This window comes from Rhinatrema bivittatum, chromosome 16 (assembly GCF_901001135.1).
Source record: "Rhinatrema bivittatum chromosome 16, aRhiBiv1.1, whole genome shotgun sequence".
Lineage (NCBI taxonomy): Eukaryota > Metazoa > Chordata > Amphibia > Gymnophiona > Rhinatrematidae > Rhinatrema > Rhinatrema bivittatum.
Window position 1 is genome coordinate 67,614,233 of NC_042630.1, and position 13,200 is coordinate 67,627,432.

Sequence of the window (13,200 nt, forward strand, 5' to 3'; positions counted from 1 at the left end):
TTTTATAGACTTCAAGTTCTAAAACGTCTGAAACCTCTACTATTTTTCCAAGATTTCAGAACAGTTCTCCAAGCGTTGCTATTTGCCAAGATAGACTACTGCAGTGCCCTTTTCCTTGGCCTCCCCAAATCTACTACCAAACCACTGCAGATGATTCAAAATGCTGCGGCAAGATTATTGACCAACACCAGCCGTGGAGATCACATTTTTCCCATCCTTAAATCTTTACATTGGCTACCAGTGAATTTTAGAATACTTTATAAATCAATCACCCTAATTCACAAATTCATTCATCATCAACTCCAACTCGACCTCGAAATCCCTTTCAAATTACACTCCTCCAACAGACCAATTAGAGATATTCTCAAAGGTACTCTGAATTTTCCCCCAACTAAAGCCACACGCCTTTCCTCGACCAAAATCCGAGCGTTTTCAATAGCAGGACCTTCTATCTTGAATAACATTCCCTCAGGCCTCAGATTAGAACCCTGCCTCTTAACATTCAGAAAAAAACTCAAAACGTGGCTATTTCATCAAGCCTTTGCTGACCCTCCAGACAATCTCTAGTCACCATTATTCTCTCCTGGACGAATTTATCCCCTCCCAGACGAATGGTTTGCTATCCTCTCGAAAGATGGACTTCCAGGTTAAAGCACCTTAAGCTTTAACCCACATCCTATACTATTATGTTACAATACTTCCTGCCTTTATTTTTTTTCCAGCTATTTTTAGCTTCCAAGTTTCTACACCTTGTTGAATGTAACTTTACCTTTTTCTCCTCTATTGTTAATCATTTTATTTATTGCTTCAGTTATCCTTGTTATATGTAAACCGATCCGATATGGTTATCACTATAAAGGTCGGTATAAAAAAGTGTTAAATAAATAAATAAATGTACACGTGCTCCAAGAGAACGTGCCTCACTGCCCAGAAAGAAAGAACTTATGTGACTTTAGATGCATAGGACAAAGGGGGTCTAAGGTGTGAGGTCCACCGAGAATAGATCAGCCCTAAATGCCCACTTCCATGTGAACTCAGCGATGGTATCAGTGGCTGCTGCATGCTGGAATTCTGCTTGTAGCCTAGACTGCACAAATGCACGAAAAAGAATGCCACAGTCTTCTGGGCTGCCACCTTCAAGCTTCTCGTTCCTGGTTTTATGAATAATGAGTTTCACAGTGGCTAATAGGAAATTCACCAGCGATCTCTGGCTTGGAGTCTGGGGTTCTTTGATGTGGTGCGGCCTTATATCAACAAATTAGGGCTGTAGTGCAACCAGAAGTGCAGGAGGACAGACAACAGAGGAGAATTTCAAGGCCATCTCCAGTTATCCTCAGAGGGGGCCGCAGCCTCCCTCATGACAAATAATCATTCTATATGCCACTGCAGCCACTGCATCCCACAGGTGGCCGCACTAAGTGCCCTGTAAACTAGTGTCATTGTCTGTCCGGAGGTTTCCTGCCTCCCAAGCTCAGCTGTGTTAAAGCATGGGGAGTGTAGGAGGTGATTGCCACTGCCAGGCTCACTCCCAAGAAGTCTGAGGAGGTGGCAGCCATCTTCATGGGCCTGGGAGGAGGAGATGGGGGCCGTAACCCTGGCAGGGAGGCTTCGGGGTTGCTCCCATTTGTCCAGGCAGGACCCCAAGACTCACGGCTGGCTAAGGGCAGGAACACCTCACGCTTCCCATACACTTGCTCCAAAAGGATGTGCGCCACTGCTCAGAAACCAAGTACCTATGTGTCTCTAGATGCATAGGACCAAGGAGGGCTTAGGTGTGAGGTCCACCGAGCAGAGTCCATCATTATGTGCCCGCTTCCATGTGAACTCAGCAATGGTATCAGTGGCTGCTGCATGCTGGAATTTTGCTTATAGTCTAGACTGCACCAAGCCATGAAAAAGAACCCCACAGTCTTCTGGGCTGCCAGCTTCCAGCTTCTCATTCCTTGTCCTATGAATAATGAGTTTCACAGTGGCTAATAGGAAATTCACTAGACGATCTTTGGCTTGGAGTCGGGTTGCTTGACGTGGTGCGGCTATTTATTTATTTATTTATTTATTTATTTCAGAGCTTTTATATACCGAGGTTTAGCAATTAGCCTTCACCCTGGTTTACAATAGAAAAATTTGTTACATAGAACAGTACATGGAACATAGAATGGTATAGGTTACATCAAACTGTTAGGAGATTATCTTAGAACTAATCTTAAACGCTTGAACAAGGTCGCGTCAATTTTAATTAAAACTTTAACAGCAGTAAGGAACTGAGAAACGAGTTTGTAAGAACAGGACTATATGGCAAAGAGATATGCAAGAAGTTAAGGTGGGAAGACGGAGAGGGAAAGAAAGGGGGGTGGGATAGGGAGGGGAGGGGAAAAGAAGAAAGGACGGTGGGAGTGGGGAGAGGTGAAGAGTGGAGGGGGGGACAGAGCATTAGGAACTCTTAGTGCTCTCATCTTGCATGGGTGTTGTTGATGGTGGGGTCATGAAGTTTAGCCTACGCCATCTCTGAATGTTTTGCTGAATAACCAGATTAACAAATTAGGGCTGTAGTGCAACCAGAAGCATAGGAGGCGATATTGTTATGCTCACTGAGGAAGATGTGGACCTCTTGCCCGAGGAGGAGTTGGCGTTACCTGTGAGGGTAAACCCCCACAGGTCCCTACCGTCAGGAGGCGAGGCTGAATTGGTGCAGGGGCCAGCTGGAGCTTCGCCAGTGCCAAGCCCGTTCCCAGCTGGTTGAGCCCTTGGGTGCATGGGGCCAGCTGGTCTTAGGTGAACTCATTTGAAGATGGTGGAATCGCAGCTGGAAGTGACGACGGTAATCAGCCCAAGGTCAGAAGCCAGGGAGCTGCCGGTTGCCATTCCAGGATCAGAAGCCAGAGGATCGCAGATGACCAGTCCAGAGTCCAAAGCCAGAGAATCACCGATAGCCAGTCTGAGGTCAGAAGCCAGAAGAGTCACTGAAGCCAGTCCGAGGTCAAAAGTCAGAAGAATCACCTAAGCTGGTCAGAGGTCAGAAGCCAGAAGATCCGTCCGAAGGAACCGTAGAATGGGAGTAGGAGCAGGAGCAGGGCTCAGAAGGCAGGAACAGGGCTCGGAAGGCAGGAACAGGAACCACAAAGCACTGAAGATCTCACCGAAGCGAAGCAGACTCATTGCCAAGTCAAGGCGCATGAAGGATGAGGATCCAATATATACTCACAGACTCCTGATGTCATCCCAGGGGCCGATTCTTTTCTTTTCTTATTGGTGCTATCCCTTTAATGGTGGCCAGGGGGTATGGCAGCATGCCTAGGGAGGGCCCGACCTGGAAAAGCAGCCTGCGGCATTGGCCTGCGGCGTTGAGCCGCGAAGAAGGAGCAGCTTCTTTTGCGGCAGCTTCTTTTTGGGGCTGGAGGCTCGGCAAGGCCATCTCCCTGCAGTGTTCCCGATGCCTGTGAATGAGGTGAGGGGGGCTGGCGAACCTAACAGAACCCCTCCTTTTATGGCGCCTCCCTGGGGTTTTCAGTTTGGAAGGGTGATCTGCATGAAACTGAGTGAGTAGGTCCTTGTCCAAGATAGTGGCAATAGGCTCCCAGCTATTTTCCTCAGGCCCGAAACCCTCCCAAAAGAGGAGGTACTCCCAGCATCGGCCCCGTTTCCTGACATCCAGAACCTCAGGGACTTGATATGTGGGATCCTCGTCGGAAGGTTTGCTGGACAGCCAGGACAATACCAGGGGCTTGAGGAGGGAAACGTGGAAGGAATTATCAATTTTGAGGGCTGGCAGCAGACGGACCTGATAGGAGACCAAACCCAAATGGCGTAGCACTACAAAGGGCCCAAAATAGTGGGGGAGCTAACTGCATGGAAGGGAGCTTCAGTCGGATGTACATGTGTTAAGAAACACATTTTCGCCAGGATTGAATTGTGGGCTAGGCCTATAATAGGCATCTGTGAATTTCTTGGCAGTCTGTCCAGCCTTCTCCAATAATTGTCTAGTGAGGGTCCAGAGTTGATTAAGCTACTTCTCCGTTAGCTGAGCCGCGGGTTAGGGAACCGTGATGGGCAGAGATAGGGGTGGAAACGGTTGCTTGCCGTAGACCAAATGGAATGGGGACGACCCGGTAGCAGATGGCGGGTGGGAGTTGAGGGCGAACTCTGCAAAAGGAAGTAGTTCTGACCAATCATCTTGCTTGAGGTTGACTTATGATCTCAAGAATTGTTTGAGAGTTTGATTTGTTCTTTCAGCCAGGCTAATGGTTTGAGCAGGAACCCTGTCACAGAGGCTTTGAGGTTGCTCCCGTCTGCCCAAGCGGGACCCCAAGGCTCATGGCTGGCTGGCTAAGGGCGGGAACGCCTCACATTTCCCGTGCACGTGCTTAAAAAAGGACGTGCGCCACTGCCCTAAAACTAAAGACCTATATACCCTAGATGTGCAACTGCGGCCATTGCATGCCGCAGCTGGCCGCACAAAGCGTCCGGCACCTAATGTCACTTGATGTATTTGTGACTTGACTTGTGCGCAGGTTTCCTGGCTCCCGAGCCCAACTAAGTTGGAGCATGAGGGGTGGGGCGGGTGTTTGCCTCTGCCAGGCTCTCTGCCAAGATGTTCTGAGGAGGTGGCGGCCGTCTTCATGGGCCAGTTAGGAGGGGCTGGGGGCCGTAACCCAGGCAGGGAGGCTTTGAGGTTGCTCCCGTCTGCCCAAGCGGGACCCCAAGGCTCATGGCTGGCTGGTTAAGGGCGGGAACGCCTCACATTTCCCGTGCACGTGCTTAAAAAAGGACGTGCGCCACTGCCCTAAAACTAAAGACCTATATACCCTAGATGTGCAACTGCGGCCATTGCATGCCGCAGCTGGCCGCACAAAGCGTCCGGCACCTAATGTCACTTGATGGTGTTTTTTTTTTTCTTTCTTCTTTTTTTTTTTAATTCTTCACTCGATGTATTTGTGACTTGGCTTGTGCGCAGGTTTCCTGGCTCCCGAGCCCAACTAAGTTAGAGCATGGGGGGTGGGGCGGGTGTTTGCCTCTGCCAGGCTCTCTGCCAAGATGTTCTGAGGAGGTGGCGGCCGTCTTCATGGGCCAGGGAGGAGGGGCTGGGGGCCGTAACCCAGGCAGGGAGGCTTTGAGGTTGCTCCCGTCTGCCCAAGCGGGACCCCAAGGCTCATGGCTGGCTGGCTAAGGGCGGGAACGCCTCACATTTCCCGTGCACGTGCTTAAAAAAGGACGTGCGCCACTGCCCTAAAACTAAAGACCTATATACCCTAGATGTGCAACTGCAGGCCATTGCATGCCGCAGCTGGCCGCACAAAGCGTCCGGCACCTAAAGTCACTTGATGTATTTGTGACTTGACTTGTGCGCAGGTTTCCTGGCTCCCGAGCCCAACTAAGTTGGAGCATGAGGGGTGGGGCGGGTGTTTGCCTCTGCCAGGCTCTCTGCCAAGATGTTCTGAGGAGGTGGCGGCCGTCTTCATGGGCCAGGGAGGAGGGGCTGGGGGCCGTAACCCAGGCAGGGAGGCTTTGAGGTTGCTCCCGTCTGCCCAAGCGGGACCCCAAGGCTCATGGCTGGCTGGCTAAGGGCGGGAACGCCTCACATTTCCCGTGCACGTGCTTAAAAAAGGACGTGCGCCACTGCCCTAAAACTAAAGACCTATATACCCTAGATGTGCAACTGCGGCCATTGCATGCCGCAGCTGGCCGCACAAAGCGTCCGGCACCTAAAGTCACTTGATGTATTTGTGACTTGACTTGTGCGCAGGTTTCCTGGCTCCCGAGCCCAACTAAGTTGGAGCATGAGGGGTGGGGCGGGTGTTTGCCTCTGCCAGGCTCTCTGCCAAGATGTTCTGAGGAGGTGGCGGCCGTCTTCATGGGCCAGTTAGGAGGGGCTGGGGGCCGTAACCCAGGCAGGGAGGCTTTGAGGTTGCTCCCGTCTGCCCAAGCGGGACCCCAAGGCTCATGGCTGGCTGGTTAAGGGCGGGAACGCCTCACATTTCCCGTGCACGTGCTTAAAAAAGGACGTGCGCCACTGCCCTAAAACTAAAGACCTATATACCCTAGATGTGCAACTGCGGCCATTGCATGCCGCAGCTGGCCGCACAAAGCGTCCGGCACCTAATGTCACTTGATGGTGTTTTTTTTTTTTCTTTCTTTCTTTTTTTTTTTTTTAATTCTTCACTCGATGTATTTGTGACTTGGCTTGTGCGCAGGTTTCCTGGCTCCCGAGCCCAACTAAGTTAGAGCATGGGGGGTGGGGCGGGTGTTTGCCTCTGCCAGGCTCTCTGCCAAGATGTTCTGAGGAGGTGGCGGCCGTCTTCATGGGCCAGGGAGGAGGGGCTGGGGGCCGTAACCCAGGCAGGGAGGCTTTGAGGTTGCTCCCGTCTGCCCAAGCGGGACCCCAAGGCTCATGGCTGGCTGGCTAAGGGCGGGAACGCCTCACATTTCCCGTGCACGTGCTTAAAAAAGGACGTGCGCCACTGCCCTAAAACTAAAGACCTATATACCCTAGATGTGCAACTGCGGCCATTGCATGCCGCAGCTGGCCGCACAAAGCGTCCGGCACCTAAAGTCACTTGATGTATTTGTGACTTGACTTGTGCGCAGGTTTCCTGGCTCCCGAGCCCAACTAAGTTGGAGCATGAGGGGTGGGGCGGGTGTTTGCCTCTGCCAGGCTCTCTGCCAAGATGTTCTGAGGAGGTGGCGGCCGTCTTCATGGGCCAGTTAGGAGGGGCTGGGGGCCGTAACCCAGGCAGGGAGGCTTTGAGGTTGCTCCCGTCTGCCCAAGCGGGACCCCAAGGCTCATGGCTGGCTGGTTAAGGGCGGGAACGCCTCACATTTCCCGTGCACGTGCTTAAAAAAGGACGTGCGCCACTGCCCTAAAACTAAAGACCTATATACCCTAGATGTGCAACTGCGGCCATTGCATGCCGCAGCTGGCCGCACAAAGCGTCCGGCACCTAATGTCACTTGATGGTGTTTTTTTTTTTTCTTTCTTTTTTTTTTTTTTTTAATTCTTCACTCGATGTATTTGTGACTTGGCTTGTGCGCAGGTTTCCTGGCTCCCGAGCCCAACTAAGTTAGAGCATGGGGGGTGGGGCGGGTGTTTGCCTCTGCCAGGCTCTCTGCCAAGATGTTCTGAGGAGGTGGCGGCCGTCTTCATGGGCCAGGGAGGAGGGGCTGGGGGCCGTAACCCAGGCAGGGAGGCTTTGAGGTTGCTCCCGTCTGCCCAAGCGGGACCCCAAGGCTCATGGCTGGCTGGCTAAGGGCGGGAACGCCTCACATTTCCCGTGCACGTGCTTAAAAAAGGACGTGCGCCACTGCCCTAAAACTAAAGACCTATATACCCTAGATGTGCAACTGCGGCCATTGCATGCCGCAGCTGGCCGCACAAAGCGTCCGGCACCTAATGTCACTTGATGGTGTTTTTTTTTTTTTTTCATGAATTTACTACAATTTACAATAGTATTCATCATGCTGAAATACTTGGATAACATACACGGTAATCAAATCAAATATATTCAATATTTAAACTTGAATATAAAACAGTTTTATATTAACAAAATTAGCCATATTGTTAAATGGAAATTTCTCCCAATATTATAATAAGAACAATGGGAGACCATGAAAGGAAAAATAGGGCAGACAAAGGAAATCAACAAATCTTTTCTGCACAGTTCCACGCTCTATTACTTCAGAAAGAGACGCAATTGTTCTGGTTCATTAAATATATATCTCGTCTTATGATATATTATTAAACACTTTGATGGAAAACGAAGATGATATTTAGCATTCCTGGATATAACCTCATTCCGCATGACCAAAAACTGTTTTCTTCTTTCCTGCGTAACTTTCATTATATCAGGAAATACACGAATTTGCTGGCCAAAAAATTCTTGCTTCTGATTTCGGAATGCCAGTCTCAAGGAGGGGCTGGGGGCCGTAACCCAGGCAGGGAGGCTTTGAGGTTGCTCCCGTCTGCCCAAGCGGGACCCCAAGGCTCATGGCTGGCTGGCTAAGGGCAGGCACGCCTCACATTTCCCGTGCACGTGCTTAAAAAAGGACGTGCGCCACTGCCCTAAACTAAAGACCTATATACCCTAGATGTGCAACTGCGGCCATTGCATGCCGCAGCTGGCCGCACAAAGCGTCCGGCACCCATGCCGCAGCTGGCCGCACAAAGCGTCCGGCACCTAATGTCACTTGATGGTGTTTTTTTTTTTTCTTTCTTTCTTTTTTTTTTTTTTTAATTCTTCACTCGATGTATTTGTGACTTGGCTTGTGCGCAGGTTTCCTGGCTCCCGAGCCCAACTAAGTTAGAGCATGGGGGGTGGGGCGGGTGTTTGCCTCTGCCAGGCTCTCTGCCAAGATGTTCTGAGGAGGTGGCGGCCGTCTTCATGGGCCAGGGAGGAGGGGCTGGGGGCCGTAACCCAGGCAGGGAGGCTTTGAGGTTGCTCCCGTCTGCCCAAGCGGGACCCCAAGGCTCATGGCTGGCTGGTTAAGGGCGGGAACGCCTCACATTTCCCGTGCACGTGCTTAAAAAAGGACGTGCGCCACTGCCCTAAAACTAAAGACCTATATACCCTAGATGTGCAACTGCGGCCATTGCATGCCGCAGCTGGCCGCACAAAGCGTCCGGCACCTAATGTCACTTGATGGTGTTTTTTTTTTTCTTTCTTTCTTTTTTTTTTTTTTAATTCTTCACTCGATGTATTTGTGACTTGGCTTGTGCGCAGGTTTCCTGGCTCCCGAGCCCAACTAAGTTAGAGCATGGGGGGTGGGGCGGGTGTTTGCCTCTGCCAGGCTCTCTGCCAAGATGTTCTGAGGAGGTGGCGGCCGTCTTCATGGGCCAGGGAGGAGGGGCTGGGGGCCGTAACCCAGGCAGGGAGGCTTTGAGGTTGCTCCCGTCTGCCCAAGCGGGACCCCAAGGCTCATGGCTGGCTGGCTAAGGGCGGGAACGCCTCACATTTCCCGTGCACGTGCTTAAAAAAGGACGTGCGCCACTGCCCTAAAACTAAAGACCTATATACCCTAGATGTGCAACTGCGGCCATTGCATGCCGCAGCTGGCCGCACAAAGCGTCCGGCACCTAAAGTCACTTGATGTATTTGTGACTTGACTTGTGCGCAGGTTTCCTGGCTCCCGAGCCCAACTAAGTTGGAGCATGAGGGGTGGGGCGGGTGTTTGCCTCTGCCAGGCTCTCTGCCAAGATGTTCTGAGGAGGTGGCGGCCGTCTTCATGGGCCAGGTAGGAGGGGCTGGGGGCCGTAACCCAGGCAGGGAGGCTTTGAGGTTGCTCCCGTCTGCCCAAGCGGGACCCCAAGGCTCATGGCTGGCTGGTTAAGGGCGGGAACGCCTCACATTTCCCGTGCACGTGCTTAAAAAAGGACGTGCGCCACTGCCCTAAAACTAAAGACCTATATACCCTAGATGTGCAACTGCGGCCATTGCATGCCGCAGCTGGCCGCACAAAGCGTCCGGCACCTAATGTCACTTGATGGTGTTTTTTTTTTTTCTTTCTTTCTTTTTTTTTTTTTTTAATTCTTCACTCGATGTATTTGTGACTTGGCTTGTGCGCAGGTTTCCTGGCTCCCGAGCCCAACTAAGTTAGAGCATGGGGGGTGGGGCGGGTGTTTGCCTCTGCCAGGCTCTCTGCCAAGATGTTCTGAGGAGGTGGCGGCCGTCTTCATGGGCCAGGGAGGAGGGGCTGGGGGCCGTAACCCAGGCAGGGAGGCTTTGAGGTTGCTCCCGTCTGCCCAAGCGGGACCCCAAGGCTCATGGCTGGCTGGTTAAGGGCGGGAACGCCTCACATTTCCCGTGCACGTGCTTAAAAAAGGACGTGCGCCACTGCCCTAAAACTAAAGACCTATATACCCTAGATGTGCAACTGCGGCCATTGCATGCCGCAGCTGGCCGCACAAAGCGTCCGGCACCTAATGTCACTTGATGGTGTTTTTTTTTTTTCTTTCTTTTTTTTTTTTTTTTTAATTCTTCACTCGATGTATTTGTGACTTGGCTTGTGCGCAGGTTTCCTGGCTCCCGAGCCCAACTAAGTTAGAGCATGGGGGGTGGGGCGGGTGTTTGCCTCTGCCAGGCTCTCTGCCAAGATGTTCTGAGGAGGTGGCGGCCGTCTTCATGGGCCAGGGAGGAGGGGCTGGGGGCCGTAACCCAGGCAGGGAGGCTTTGAGGTTGCTCCCGTCTGCCCAAGCGGGACCCCAAGGCTCATGGCTGGCTGGCTAAGGGCGGGAACGCCTCACATTTCCCGTGCACGTGCTTAAAAAAGGACGTGCGCCACTGCCCTAAAACTAAAGACCTATATACCCTAGATGTGCAACTGCGGCCATTGCATGCCGCAGCTGGCCGCACAAAGCGTCCGGCACCTAATGTCACTTGATGGTGTTTTTTTTTTTTCTTTCTTTCTTTTTTTTTTTTTTAATTCTTCACTCGATGTATTTGTGACTTGGCTTGTGCGCAGGTTTCCTGGCTCCCGAGCCCAACTAAGTTAGAGCATGGGGGGTGGGGCGGGTGTTTGCCTCTGCCAGGCTCTCTGCCAAGATGTTCTGAGGAGGTGGCGGCCGTCTTCATGGGCCAGGGAGGAGGGGCTGGGGGCCGTAACCCAGGCAGGGAGGCTTTGAGGTTGCTCCCGTCTGCCCAAGCGGGACCCCAAGGCTCATGGCTGGCTGGCTAAGGGCGGGAACGCCTCACATTTCCCGTGCACGTGCTTAAAAAAGGACGTGCGCCACTGCCCTAAAACTAAAGACCTATATACCCTAGATGTGCAACTGCGGCCATTGCATGCCGCAGCTGGCCGCACAAAGCGTCCGGCACCTAAAGTCACTTGATGTATTTGTGACTTGACTTGTGCGCAGGTTTCCTGGCTCCCGAGCCCAACTAAGTTGGAGCATGAGGGGTGGGGCGGGTGTTTGCCTCTGCCAGGCTCTCTGCCAAGATGTTCTGAGGAGGTGGCGGCCGTCTTCATGGGCCAGTTAGGAGGGGCTGGGGGCCGTAACCCAGGCAGGGAGGCTTTGAGGTTGCTCCCGTCTGCCCAAGCGGGACCCCAAGGCTCATGGCTGGCTGGTTAAGGGCGGGAACGCCTCACATTTCCCGTGCACGTGCTTAAAAAAGGACGTGCGCCACTGCCCTAAAACTAAAGACCTATATACCCTAGATGTGCAACTGCGGCCATTGCATGCCGCAGCTGGCCGCACAAAGCGTCCGGCACCTAATGTCACTTGATGGTGTTTTTTTTTTTTCTTTCTTTCTTTTTTTTTTTTTTAATTCTTCACTCGATGTATTTGTGACTTGGCTTGTGCGCAGGTTTCCTGGCTCCCGAGCCCAACTAAGTTAGAGCATGGGGGGTGGGGCGGGTGTTTGCCTCTGCCAGGCTCTCTGCCAAGATGTTCTGAGGAGGTGGCGGCCGTCTTCATGGGCCAGGGAGGAGGGGCTGGGGGCCGTAACCCAGGCAGGGAGGCTTTGAGGTTGCTCCCGTCTGCCCAAGCGGGACCCCAAGGCTCATGGCTGGCTGGCTAAGGGCGGGAACGCCTCACATTTCCCGTGCACGTGCTTAAAAAAGGACGTGCGCCACTGCCCTAAAACTAAAGACCTATATACCCTAGATGTGCAACTGCGGCCATTGCATGCCGCAGCTGGCCGCACAAAGCGTCCGGCACCTAAAGTCACTTGATGTATTTGTGACTTGACTTGTGCGCAGGTTTCCTGGCTCCCGAGCCCAACTAAGTTGGAGCATGAGGGGTGGGGCGGGTGTTTGCCTCTGCCAGGCTCTCTGCCAAGATGTTCTGAGGAGGTGGCGGCCGTCTTCATGGGCCAGTTAGGAGGGGCTGGGGGCCGTAACCCAGGCAGGGAGGCTTTGAGGTTGCTCCCGTCTGCCCAAGCGGGACCCCAAGGCTCATGGCTGGCTGGTTAAGGGCGGGAACGCCTCACATTTCCCGTGCACGTGCTTAAAAAAGGACGTGCGCCACTGCCCTAAAACTAAAGACCTATATACCCTAGATGTGCAACTGCGGCCATTGCATGCCGCAGCTGGCCGCACAAAGCGTCCGGCACCTAAAGTTATCACTTGATGTATTTGTGACTTGACTTGTGCGCAGGTTTCCTGGCTCCCGAGCCCAACTAAGTTGGAGCATGAGGGGTGGGGCGGGTGTTTGCCTCTGCCAGGCTCTCTGCCAAGATGTTCTGAGGAGGTGGCGGCCGTCTTCATGGGCCAGTTAGGAGGGGCTGGGGGCCGTAACCCAGGCAGGGAGGCTTTGAGGTTGCTCCCGTCTGCCCAAGCGGGACCCCAAGGCTCATGGCTGGCTGGTTAAGGGCGGGAACGCCTCACATTTCCCGTGCACGTGCTTAAAAAAGGACGTGCGCCACTGCCCTAAAACTAAAGACCTATATACCCTAGATGTGCAACTGCGGCCATTGCATGCCGCAGCTGGCCGCACAAAGCGTCCGGCACCTAATGTCACTTGATGGTGTTTTTTTTTTTTCTTTCTTTCTTTTTTTTTTTTTTAATTCTTCACTCGATGTATTTGTGACTTGGCTTGTGCGCAGGTTTCCTGGCTCCCGAGCCCAACTAAGTTAGAGCATGGGGGGTGGGGCGGGTGTTTGCCTCTGCCAGGCTCTCTGCCAAGATGTTCTGAGGAGGTGGCGGCCGTCTTCATGGGCCAGGGAGGAGGGGCTGGGGGCCGTAACCCAGGCAGGGAGGCTTTGAGGTTGCTCCCGTCTGCCCAAGCGGGACCCCAAGGCTCATGGCTGGCTGGCTAAGGGCGGGAACGCCTCACATTTCCCGTGCACGTGCTTAAAAAAGGACGTGCGCCACTGCCCTAAAACTAAAGACCTATATACCCTAGATGTGCAACTGCGGCCATTGCATGCCGCAGCTGGCCGCACAAAGCGTCCGGCACCTAAAGTCACTTGATGTATTTGTGACTTGACTTGTGCGCAGGTTTCCTGGCTCCCGAGCCCAACTAAGTTGGAGCATGAGGGGTGGGGCGGGTGTTTGCCTCTGCCAGGCTCTCTGCCAAGATGTTCTGAGGAGGTGGCGGCCGTCTTCATGGGCCAGTTAGGAGGGGCTGGGGGCCGTAACCCAGGCAGGGAGGCTTTGAGGTTGCTCCCGTCTGCCCAAGCGGGACCCCAAGGCTCATGGCTGGCTGGTTAAGGGCGGGAACGCCTCACATTTCCCGTGCACGTGCTTAAAAAAGGACGTGCGCCACTGCCCTAA

At 53.1% G+C, this 13,200-nt stretch overlaps 2 long non-coding RNA genes across 4 annotated transcripts; both read right to left on the minus strand.

Moving 5' to 3' along the window:
- Positions 1-4,315: 4,315 nt before the first annotated feature.
- Positions 4,316-7,418, minus strand: LOC115078230. Its single transcript, XR_003853099.1, has 3 exons — positions 6,542-7,418; positions 4,862-6,093; positions 4,316-4,467 (listed from the first exon to the last, which is right to left on the minus strand). It is a non-coding gene; the product is annotated as an uncharacterized LOC115078230 (long non-coding RNA).
- Positions 7,419-8,208: 790 nt separating this feature from the next.
- LOC115078229 lies at positions 8,209-13,185 on the minus strand. 3 transcript variants are annotated; one of them, XR_003853095.1, is made up of 5 exons: positions 12,436-13,185; positions 11,645-12,038; positions 10,803-11,196; positions 9,065-10,354; positions 8,209-8,617 (listed from the first exon to the last, which is right to left on the minus strand). It is a non-coding gene; the product is annotated as an uncharacterized LOC115078229 (long non-coding RNA). The 3 variants fall into 3 exon arrangements; XR_003853096.1 differs by lacking the exons at positions 8,209-8,617; positions 9,065-10,354 and adding an exon at positions 8,657-9,064 and having other exon boundaries at positions 10,355-11,196; XR_003853098.1 differs by lacking the exons at positions 8,209-8,617; positions 9,065-10,354; positions 10,803-11,196 and adding exons at positions 8,657-9,064; positions 10,355-10,802 and having other exon boundaries at positions 11,197-12,038.
- Between the last annotated feature and the right edge of the window lie 15 nt (positions 13,186-13,200).